We start from the raw sequence: 12,999 nt of genomic DNA on the forward strand, positions 1-12,999 counted from the left end.
CGCAGTTTTAGACTTCGTGTAGAAGTAGCTCAGGAACGCTGATCGGACTTGGTCCCATGAGGTAAGAGAGTCTGTTGGCAAAGATTGGAGCCAGCGAGAAGCTTTCCCTTCAAGAGAGAATGGGAACAGCGTGCATTTGACATAGTATGGTGGCACTCCGTTAGAGCGAGAAATTGCAGATTCTCTCAAAGGCTTCGATGTGGTCCATCGGGATGTCAGTAGTGAGACCGCTGAACGTGCTCTTCTGTACCAGACTTATCAGTGCAGGTTTGATCTCATAGTCTTGCCGAGTGCAAGGAGGAGGGTTGATGGGGGAGCTGTTAGTAGCGAAGTTACGCGGAAGGTTCCGCTCCCCAATAGGAGCACCACGCTCTTCTCGCACGGCGTTCTCAGCTGCTTCTTCAGCAGCTTGTTGCTGATTCTGGATGGTCTGCTGCATCTGTAACATCTGTTGTTGCTGAGTCTGCATTTGTTGTTAAATGATTGCCAGTGCAGCAGTGAAGTCATCCTGATTGCCGTGATCACCCATGTTGGTGTCGGGTGTTCTCGGCTGTTGACGATTTTGTCTTTCTAATCTTTCGAGTTCGTCGTTGGTCAGTTGATGTAGTGGTCCTTGTGCGTTGCTCCGAGTATGTATACTGGTCATGCACTTGGATCATCTGTTCCAACAAAGAATTAAAAGCAAGTTAGATATCTCAGACTAAATATTAAACCGAAAAATAAAGGTAAAAGACTGGTCCGCGTCGCAACGGCGCCAAAACTTGATACACTAAAAATGAATCCTTGCTACTGTCAAGTTAACAGTGGTAATTGTAATATTTGAGATTCAATCCAGAGGACCAGTTTACTCTTTACTCTTATGAGTTCAATATTAAGCTGGGAAACAAGTGGGGTTTTAAAATCAATGGCGACGCAAGTAACTAGAATATCTAGAGATTCAAATTCGATTTAAATGAAAGTCGGCTTAGGGTTGTTCATCGGGTGTCAATGCGGAACCAAACAACTATTCAAGTGCAATGAGGTGCAGTCTAGAACTCGGATCACTCGGCTAGAACAATCCACTATCGTGGACTTGTTCCCTTTGCTGATCGGTCTTGAGTCCTAAGCTCTCACTTGGAACAAGACGCGATAGCAAGCCTTAGAGATCAGGTCCGATTATTTACTTAATACCCTAATATATACTCTCGTTGATTAGGGATATGAAGCTCATTCAATATATGTCAATTTATCTCCTAAGCGGTTAGCTAGGTGATTAAACTTGAGATCGAACATTAAGTGATCAATTTAATGCAAGAAGTAAGAACAATATGAATGAAGAACAATTAAAATCACTTATTTGCGTTTAGCTCATGCGATTGACACCCTAAAACCCTAAGCAAGCTTAGCCGACTACTCAATCATAAAGCAAAGTGATACAGACATGATTTCTGAATAATACTGCATATAAAATAAAGTAGAAAGACAAGGGTTCAGGATGATCTTCTCGTGAAAATGAGAGATGAAACCTTCTCCCTTACAAGTTGCTAAATCGCCAAAATAGTTCTAGGTTTCTTGCCAAAACTAGCGTAGTCAAAAAGAAATGATAGGATAAGCTTTTTATATGGAGGCACCGGTGGTAAAGAGTGAAGAGATGGAATCTAGGGAAAACTTCCGAAATCTTGGAAGTTTCCTTAGTGATCAGGAACAGTCAGACGCTTGTTCTCTTCGGGAACAACCTTCGGATTGGTCTGACTGGCTGTTCTGCATCGGATATTCCAAAATGACTTATTTCTTCACAGAACTCTCTTCTTTGTGCTTTCACCTGCTCCAAACCTAGAATGATATCAAATAAGCACAAATTAGGACTGAGAATTAACTCAAATCACACATATAATGGTATTAAAAACACCATATATCAACTGTATAATATCTGCCTAAACGCTATTATTCCCCCGAATTATATAAATCCACATAAAACACTGTATAACATGAAAACACTACGGTTGGTTACCGTATAGCGCATAAACGCCACCTAGGCAGGCGCCTAGACCGTATTGTAGAACACAGACTTATTAGTAGAGAAGAGAGAAAGATTAATTGGTGTGTTTTATTTCATGAATAATGAATTCCTTATATAGGATAAAATAAAGAGTCTTACTTGGATACCAAGTACAAGTAAACTTTGGTGAACAAGAGTTTCTATAATCGACATCACAATACTTATAACACTTTCCCTTGATGTCTATTATGTGTGTAAGATGCTGCCTTGTTAAAAACCTTACTAGGAAATCCAATGGGAAAAACGATAGTCAAGGGAAAAAAAGTGCATCACGCAATGACTTCCCCTCATGTGTACATACGTCGAGGTCTTTGAGACAACATAGTCCGATAAGATGTATGAGCTTCTTGAAAGTAGCAAGGGTAGCGCCTTAGTGAATGAAACATTCAATTTTCACTTGAACGAACTTGTAGGACACGAACTTTGCCATTATTCTGTAGTGCATGAGTCTTCATATGATTTGATCATTTTCTTGGATTCTTTTTATCTCAAAAACTGTAGAACATTGATAGACTTTTTCATAGGAATTATAGTATTCCCCTTGGGTATCTATCATTTTTGTGTTCTTTGTTGCCTCGGTAAAACATTGTCAAGGAAAAACCCAGTGGAACAAAAACCATGATGAGGAAAAAGAGTACAAGCACACACATTATCACATTTCTTCCTCTGGAAGCAATATCTTCAGGATGTGCATTACAATCGAATATATCTCTTTAAGAAATTAAGTGTACTAGGACAAACTCTTTGGATTTCTATTATAATATCCATGACTTTAGATTTCTGGTCCATAATTCTCTTTTGACATAGACAACAATTTCTTGGTCTATTTGGACTTCAAACCAAATTTCTTACATACAATCGTTTAGACATTCGTCTTGTACATACGAGTTCTTCACTCATACCTATAAAAGTTAATATTATGACTTTCTTTCTTGTCATATAAAATCACATTTTTCAATCATGAAAAGATTAGTAACTAACTCATATATATTACACTTTAAGTATGGTACTTCATGACCAAACACATACAAGCATTTAATATATATCCCATGAAAGTGAATTTGCCTTAATTTGACCGAATAACTAGAGTTCCTGAGAACATGATTTTGATATCATCAATCCCTTTTGGATTCTATCTTTCAGAGATTATCATTTTCCAGTGGGTCGTATATTCAAGTTATTCCTTCATTGCCAGACTGATAAGGAACTTAAAAGTAGTTGCATTTACCACATGAGTCTATATCTCTTCACAATCAAATTCATATTGATCTTTCTTTGGTGCAACAACGTATTTATATCCCACTTGTTTTACACCTTCTATTGTATGGACTACTGGTCAAAATACCTCTCTTTTTCACAAGATTTTGTATCTTTGTATATTTCTTCTTTGGCCAATCATTTTTTTTGTGTATACTTTTCAATAGACTTTGTTTCAATTTTCATGATCCTCTTTCTTTTATCATATCAACTGTTACTTTGCATCCATAAATATCATCGACGTCAATTTGTTTATCAGTTCCATTTCATTTCATACATGACAAAACTTATTGAGATCTCTTCATTGTCTCAGGTACCTGAATTCCTTTCAGTCATGTTTAATGTCTCCTCTGGAGATCATTCAAAAAACTATATTGCCTCGGGTTGACCACTGTCAAAAAACTCTATCATATCAACTGTGACTAGCAGTTTGATATTGTTCTTCTTGAACATCAATTCTTATTGGAGTATTTACAGCTAGTATATGTGACTTGATCACTATTCATTTGGGTCAGTAAATGTGTCTGAAAACTGCTTTATTAAGCTATATACTGTTTTTGAATTATCTCTTAGATTTCTATTTCAAATTCTCTTTAGTCTGAGGATCAGTGATAATTCATTTCAATTTATTTTCTTTTCCGGCTGTTTAGTTTCTTCCCCATATGTTGGAAATACAAATTTAATTTTAGCATCCATAGTGAGCCTTAATTATATCATTCGAGGATGACTCTAGATTCTTAAGTATCAATGGAGATTTACATCCAACGTATATTCCCAACCTCATTTAAAATCATCTTAATTAAAGCTCTTTGGTGGAGCAACTTGAATGTGTATTGCACATCCAAAATTCTTAGATGGGAAATATTTGGTTTCTGACTAAAAAACAATGATGGGAGAACTATTTATAACTTATTGGCTCGATACAAATTATTTTTCTCAAAATGTTTAGTACTTATCCCAATGAACATTCAATAATTACAAAATACTTATTGTGGATTCACCAATATTATAAAGATGCATAGTGGGTGATTAGTCCACCAACATCTCCTTTATTCATGCAAATAATATCATTTGGCTAGTGAAAACCGTATTACCATTTTATATTATGAGCAAGAAACATATGTGAAATCATTTGCAAGAATCTTCTAGTTTTTCAATGAATATTCAAATAATTCTTTATGTATCTTTTCGCATCATTATTTAACCAAAATGGTCTAACTGGTTCGTGCTAAATATTTTGTAAACTCCTGGTTTACGATATATTTATCTCTATTACACTAATATTTGTGTAGTACAATCTATAAGAAAATGTAGGTACTTTCCCTAAAATAATTTTACTACCTTTAGAAATACTTTTGATTTGCAATTAATTTAACATTTCTTTCAGTTAGTATTTCAACATAACTTGTCTCAAAATTCCTTAGATTTACTTTAAGAAGGATTTGTCAACCAATTTGAGTGTAAACATAATTTTCTGAATGTTTCACTTATTATAAAATATGAGATTCCTTAACTCTCCCCTCGAGATGATAATACGACAGGTTTATCAATCTCCAATGAATTTCATTGTTGAATCAACGATACCCTACATGGGTCATGTATTCTTTCTCAAGTCCTTCTAACTTTTGAGACTTATAAAAATATAATGTTATAAGCATTTTAATTGCATTTTTATTTGAAATAATATTATTTACTCTTCTGGAGCATTCATATATATATCTTCTTCTTGAACTTTCTATAAGTTTTATACTATCTTGTTTTGTACTAACAATAATTTTCTTTCATTTTCAGATGATTGAATCATATCTCTTCTTTATTACCATCTTTATTTTCTCAACTTCAAGTGAGAATATGAGTTCTATAAAGAAACTCTTTGGCTTTTGACCTTATTTATATCCATATTTACACGTTTACACTCACTTTTATCTTCGCTTTCTTGAGCAATACTAATTTATGTGGATTTTATTTGTCAATATAAAATATCATATTCTCTTTAGAAAAAAGATCATAATCAACTAGACGTGATTTATCATCTTACATTAATAGCTCATTGATTTTCCGAGTCTCAAGGAGCAAAATACAAGTATAAACTTCTTTAAACTCTTTTCTCAATCAGGGTCTGAATGGACAACATTACTTGTGTAAAATGTTTTATTTTCCATATGCATCATAAAAAGTTCTTCAAGAAAATTTACTTTTAAACTTAACATCCAACATAGTTGGATTTATTTACAGACTTCAGGTCTTCTAATTTTTAGATGCAAAATACATAATGAGCTTTTGGTAATCACTTCAGGTGATCATACCTCTTTTTAGACTTATGGTATTTTAAGGTCAAGCCTTAAACTTAAGACTCTTATATATACAATTGTAATGAAATATAATAATAAAACTATATCAAATTATAGAGATATGTATCAACTATCATCAGAAACATTTTATTATATTAGGAAATACATAAGAATCCTATAATAATTATTATATGTGTTAGTTTCTATTTCTATGCTATTTAACAAGGTTTTAATTCAATCAATGAATTTACTAAACAAATTGTATTACATGTATCAAATTTCATGTAGATTTTTTTACCTAATAAAAATTTAATTAACCTTGTATATAAAGCATGAAAAATAAAATACTTATCTTGATGATAAAAAAAAGTTGAACGAAGACTAGGGTTCCTAGTTTTTCATGTTTTTCGGTTGGTTATAATCTCACATGATATCTTCTCTTTTATGAGAATAAATAATTCTGAAACGTTTAAAATTTGCTCATACAAATATGGCTATTATGTTAGTGCACATCAATATTTAGTCAAAAATATATATGATATTAGACCAATATTGCTACTAGGAATCAAATTTCATTAAGAAATCATTAATAGCAATAAGCAAGTTTAGAATATAAATCATATAGGGAAATAATATATATCGAACTATAAACGAATGATTAAAGCATATATTCTATTCACAAGATGCCTTTTTTAATAAATATTCATGACATCGTTTTAAACTATAAGTTAGAGAAAAGTAAATATTCTAGTTACTTTTTATTGTTCACAAGTTAAAGATTTCCTTTCATAAAAACAAGGTTTGTAAAAACACTCTTAAATTTTGACCCAAGTAAACTAAAATACGTCAAACCAATAAACAATCTTCTTATCAACCTAATAACTGATTGTCAATGTATGAATTCAACATATATAATTGAATACTGAATAAATTAAGTATACATGCATTGGAAAATGATACGATAAATATGTAGTGAGCTATATTATTCAATCAATCAATAGAAGTCAAATGACCCATATTATCAAGCGAGTAATGAGAGAGCAATATGCTTTGTCGGGTAAATAATAGCACATGCTAAGCAATGAAATATAATGACTATCGGTTGATGGAACAAAACTCAAGGATGCTATACGTTATAATCCAGCTGTACGTTATAATTAATAACTAGGTAATAATCCGTGCCTTGCGCGGAATGTGATTATTAGTTTCGTTATTTTTTTAATAAGGAAACATTAAACTGTTTAATCTGGATATCGATTCGGTTTTATGTTGTTTTTTGGTTTTTAATCTCCTAAAATATTACTATCATTTTGAATCAATAGTTATTTGGTTTGTTCGGTTAAAATATTTGATTTTTTTGGTTTTTTTGTTCCTATGATAATCAAGAATTACAATTATTTGTTTGTTTTCATGTTATGAATCTTAGATAGTCGTGATGTCCAACCAATGATTTCATATTATAGTTTCTAAACGGATAATAGTTAAAAAAAAAAAAAAAATTATTAAGACAAATCATTTTACTACAATTTAGTCGATAGTGAAAGAATCATTAAAAAAGAATATTTTAACTTCCAAAAAAACTAGATATTTCAGCTTTGGTAAATACTTAGTTATAAGGTGCTTACGTCAATGTGCACATGTATATGTATGTAAAAATATATAAAGATGGTTGATAAATATATGAAGATACTGTTAATTAATAATAAATGACATTTTTTTCAAAATAATACATGAAAAATAAAATTCTTAAAACGAAATTATTTAAAAAAAATATTGTAAAATTTATATAAACTATAATATATAACTTATATATAATTCTTTAAATATATGTATATATATGCATATAACGGATCAAATTGGATATATGTTCCTATAAATATTGATATGTGTGATTTGCTTTTTTTTTACGGATATTGGATTTTAGTATTTGATTTGCTTCGTAGAGTAACGGATATCTGGATTTTTTGGTTCGAATCAAAACGGATAACGAATCGAATCAAAAGCTCTATTCGTAAACAGTAAAATTAACGTAAAGAAGAATCATGCATGTGAGTTTTATATTAGAAAAACGTAAAGTACATAGTGTCAACATATTTATGTAGAGTTTGGCTGAGAACCTCTCTACATGTGACATGTGTCCATTTTAGTGTGAACACATTTATTACAATGCTTTTACACGTGACATGTGTCCAGTTTAGTGTGAACGCATTTATTACAATGCTTCTTCTTTAATATATAAGGGATAGTGATATCTTGCATATTTTCATTGTGTATTCGCTCACCCATGTGCATTTTGATCATATAGACTAGAATTTAGCCATGTTTAGGTTGCATTTTGCATACATAAGTCTTTATTAGGTAATGGAGTACCGCATGGAGTTCTCGTAGACATTTGGGTGTATTTGGAGCTCAAAAGAGGTGTAAAGGTGATCATTGGACGAGCAGAGCGTTGGGAGCGATCCTCCCGGAGCGACACCGTCAAGTCGCTCTGACCTGCCTCACGAGAGCGACCTTACCAGAGCGATGCGGAGAAGTCGCTCGCGTTTTCATCGCTGGGAGGCACGAGAGCGACCTTACCAGAGCGACGCGGAGAAGTCACTCGCGTTTACATTGCTCGGAGACACGAGAGCGACCCGGAGCGACGTCTCGCAGCGACCCCTCCACGTCGCTCCCGAAGCCTGGAGCGACCTCTCGGAGCGACTACTGGAGGTCGCTGCGCGCCTTTTGTTTGCTCGACTTCATGTTTACTCAAGGGCCTTTTGGTCATTTCAGTATGCATATTTTTACTTTCTAAACCTAAGTTTAAGTACTTTTTGTAAGCCAAGGAGGCAGATTATCTGGGATCTTAAGAAAAAAACCACCAAAAAACCTTTGGAAAGTTCCTCTCTTGATTGAATTGATCATTTTGTTATTGCAATTCTGTTGTTTTCATATCTATTATCTGTATTTCTCTACATGATTAATCTGAAATCCAATATGGGTTTAAGAGGAATCATTAAGAGTAGTGAATAATCCATTCTTGAATTCATGGGTTAGGGAGATTGAGAGTGATTAGGCTAGATCTAGGATGTTATAGTGTAGATCCTTCTTATTCCTTGCTAGTAGAGTACTCATAATGCATCTTCTGAGTTGGCCTCTCAAAAGTTGATCTTTAGGCATTTCCCACCCACAAGGTGTTTGATGAAATGCCTGAGACAACTCTCCTAAGCTTTTAACATACTTTACCAAAGACATTTGTTGCTAAAGGTGTTAAGATAGCCAATAGACTTGTTAGTAATGATTGCTTTCATATTATTCAACCAAAAGACATTTGATGTTTGAAATATGTTAGTAAATGAACATTCATCTAGACATAGAGTTTGTTTAAGATTGTGTGTAAGCTTAAGGTTGATAGTTTGATTGATCATTTGACATCCTTAGTTCAAAACTTGATCACCCAAGGTCTAATTCCTATACCCATGAGTTCTTTTTTATCATAACCAAAGAAAGTCACTTCTTTTATTGTTTTATTGTTCTGTTATTGCATTCTATTATTAGTAGTAGTTTAAAACCATTCAAATTATCAGATGCACTTAGATTAAGTACGTACTTGCATTCTCGGTGCTTTGAATCCCTTAAAATTGGTTCGACAATCTTTTATACTACATCATTTGTCTTAGGAGCCTTGAAAACTCCTAACAACAAATTGGCGCCGTTGCCAAATTCTGATTAGATTTGAACATTGAGATTTAGTCAGTTGTTTGAGACTAAGTCATTTTAAATTTCTTTTGTTACTGATTCTCCTTCTTCACCTCCCTTTAATTTACAGGTGTATGAACTTGAGGAGCAGGGGTCCATCAAACCTAGTTCCAAGAGCTGCAGACATCAGAGCTTTAGAGAGAGAGTGTGCTAGAAAGAGAAGAGAAGAAGCGCAACAGGCTCACTTGCAGAGATTGGATACTGATATGGGAGACATACCTCAAAATGATGCGGACGCCAATGGAGCTAACAACGTTCCACAAAACCAACAGCGAGCAGCTCGACCCATTGGCACTTATGACCGCCCCAACATTCATGGTCATAGATTGGGAATCCGAGCACCAGCTATAGCAGCCAACAACTTTGAGATCAAATCAGGACTCCTCAACGTGATCGAGAACAACAAGTATCATGGCTTGGCTCTAGAGGACCCATTTGATCACTTGGACAGGTTCGACAGCTACTGTGGGTTGTCAAAGACCAATGGTGTGTCCGAAGATGCCTTAAAGCTCAAGTTATTTCCTTTCTCGTTAGGGGATAAGGCACGTCAGTGGGATAAGTCTCTACCCAGCGACTCTATAACCACCTGGGATGACTGCAAGAAAGCATTTTTGGAGAAGTTCTTCTCTACTTCAAGAACTGCTAAGCTGAGAAATGAGATTTCCAGCTTTCAACAGAAAAACTTGGAAGGATTCAGTGAAGCCTGGGAGAGATTTAAGGGCTACCAAGCTCAATGCCCACACCATGGCTTCTCTAAGGAAAGCTTGCTAAGCACATTCTACCGGGGTGCTCTTCCTAAGTACATGGCCAGACTGGATACAGCTAGCAATGGGTTCTTCTTGGGGAGAACTGAGGAAGATGGAGAAGAGCTGGTTGACAACATGGTAAAGAGTGATGCAGTCTACAGTGGAGACAACGACAGAGGCAGTAGAACAGATGACAAGCAGACGAGGAAGGAGTTTAAAGCTCTACAGGATAAGATAGACATCCTCATTGCTGATAAAGCCACCCAAGAGCAGCTGCACTTTGCTGGTAACCCAAGCCAAGAGACACCACCTGTTGTCCATGAGGTTGAGGGTTTGGAAGGTCAAGAAGGGCTGTGTTTCATCAACAATAATGGTAGCTGGTACAAAAAAGAGCCCAACTTTCAGTACAACAACTACCAACAGAAATCCTATTCCAACAACCAACAGAGTGGTTACCAGCCTCAGAACAACCAGCAAGGCAGCTATCAGCCTCAACAAAACCCTCCTCCTGGTTTCAACAACAAAGGACACCATTCTTCCCAACAACAAGCTAATCCTTCTACCTCTACTCCTCAAGTCAACAGCACTGATGCCCTACTGAAACAAATCTTGGAGTCTCAGACAAGAAGTGAGAAGCATGTTGGTTATGAGTTGAAGAACCTTCACTCAAAGATTGATGGAAGCTACAATGAGCTCAACAACAAGTTCAGAACCTTGGAGAACCAGTTTGCTGCCATGAACACTCAACAAAATCGCCAACAAGGTTCTTTACCTGGAAAATCTGAGCAAAACTCCAAGGAGACCATGAAAGCTATCACCCTCATGAGTGGTAAGGAGTTACCTCAGAGAGCTCTCACCAAGGATGCTGAGAAACAAGGTGAGGGGGTTGCCATCAACATAGATGATGAAGTGGTGATTTTTGATGAGAAAATCAATGATGAAATCTTGGAGAAGATTGTGGAAGCCAAGGGTAAAGGAAAGGTTGGGGAAGAGAAGAAAACAGTGAAAGATGGTGAAGTTGTTGCTCCAGCAAGTGAGAATTATTTTGTTCCTCCTCCCTATGAACCCAAACTTCCATTCCCTGGTAGATTCAAGAGGCAACTGCTAGAGAAGTACAAAGCTATATTTGAGAAGCAAATGGGTGAAGTTCAAGTCACAATGCCCATCATTGATGATTTGATGATGATTCCTCAATATAGCAAGTTCCTGAAAGATGTTGTAGCTGCAAAAAAGAAAGAGATGGAGGGCATGATGATTCTCACTCATGAGTGCAGTGCCATCATCCAGAGGCTTGTTGTTCCAAAGAAGCTAGAAGATCCAGGATGCTTCACAGTACCTTGTGCTCTTGGACCTATGGTATTTGATAGATGTCTCTGCGATTTGGGAGCTAGTGTCAGCTTGATGCCTTTATCCGTTGCTAAGAAGCTTGGTTTCACTCAGTACAAGAAGTGTAGACTGTCTCTGGTATTGGCTGATCGTTCAGGGAAGTACCATGTGGGTATCTTGGAAGACCTCCCCGTTATGGTTGGAAAATATGAGATCCCTACAGACTTTGTGGTGCTTGAGATGGGTGAGGAAGCTGAAGATCATTTAATCCTTGGAAGGCCTTTCTTAGCTACAGCAGGAGCAATTGTTAATGTGAAAGAGGGCAAGATTGATCTCCACTAGGGTAAAGAGCATGTTCTTCACTTTGACATCAAGGAGGTAATGAATAAACCAACAGTTCAAGGGCAAGTTTTCTACATTGAAGAGATGGACGCCCTTGCTGATGAGCTCCTTGAAGAGTTGTCACTAGAAGACCCTCTACAGCATGCTTTGACGATAGAGAGAGAAGCTGAAGTGATTGAGAACCTGGAGAGTGCTGCCTATGGGATGATGCTGGATTCACACAGAGGATTTGGTAGTCAGGATCAGTATGAGGAGCTGCCACAAGTGGTTCATCAAGAAGCCTCAGTCATTCAACAAGAGGACACCCAACAAGACGACTGGAGCGAGCTTAAGTCGCCTAAAGTGGAGCTTAAACCTCTCCCCAATGGTGTAAGGTATGCATTCCTTGGTCCTAATGAAACTTACCCAATCATTGTGAGTAGTGAATTTACTGAAACTGAGCTATCTGAACTTTTGAAAACACTTAAAAGATTTAGAAAAGCAATAGGTTACTCTCTTGATGACATCAAAGGAATATCACCCTCTTTGTGTATGCATAGGATACATCTTGAGGATGAATCAATGACTTCTGTCGAGCATCAAAGAAGGTTAAATCCTAACCTGAAGGATGTTGTAAAGAAAGAGATTCTTAAACTCTTAGATGCTGGTGTGATTTATCCTATTTCAGATTCTAAATGGGTATCTCATGTGCATGTTGTGCCAAAGAAGGGTGTTATAACTGTAATTAAAAATGACAAGGATGAATTGATACCAACAAGAACAGTCACTGGTCATAGAATGTGTATTGATTACCGAAAACTGAACTCTGCATCTAGAAAAGATCATTTTCCACTTCCATTTATTGATCAGATGCTTGAGAGACTTGCAAACCATCCATTCTATTGCTTTCTTGATGAATATTCAGGATTTTTCCAAATCCCCATACATCCCAATGATCAAGAGAAAATGACATTCACATGTCCTTATGGTACCTTCGCATATCGAAGAATGCCATTTGGTCTATGTAATGCTCCAGCCACCTTTCAAAGGTGCATGATGTCAACTTTCTCTGATCTAATTGAGGATGTTGTGGAGGTGTTTATGGATGATTTCTCTGTCTATGAATTTTTGTTTTCTGCTTGTTTGTCAAACTTGTGCAGGGTCCTACAGAGATGTGAAGACACCAACCTTTTGCTGAATTGGGAGAAGTGTCACTTCATGGTTAAGGAAGGGATTGTGCTGGGACATAAGATTTCAAAGAAGGGGATTGAGGTGGATAAGG

The 12,999-nt window shown here is 35.9% G+C and overlaps 1 non-coding gene across 1 annotated transcript; it reads right to left on the reverse strand.

The window, feature by feature from the left end:
• Positions 1-9,968: 9,968 nt before the first annotated feature.
• On the reverse strand, positions 9,969-10,075 carry LOC125584635. The gene has a single exon (XR_007321546.1). It is a non-coding gene; the product is annotated as a small nucleolar RNA R71 (small nucleolar RNA).
• Positions 10,076-12,999: the final 2,924 nt, after the last annotated feature.

This window comes from Brassica napus, chromosome C3 (assembly GCF_020379485.1).
Source record: "Brassica napus cultivar Da-Ae chromosome C3, Da-Ae, whole genome shotgun sequence".
NCBI lineage: Eukaryota > Viridiplantae > Streptophyta > Magnoliopsida > Brassicales > Brassicaceae > Brassica > Brassica napus.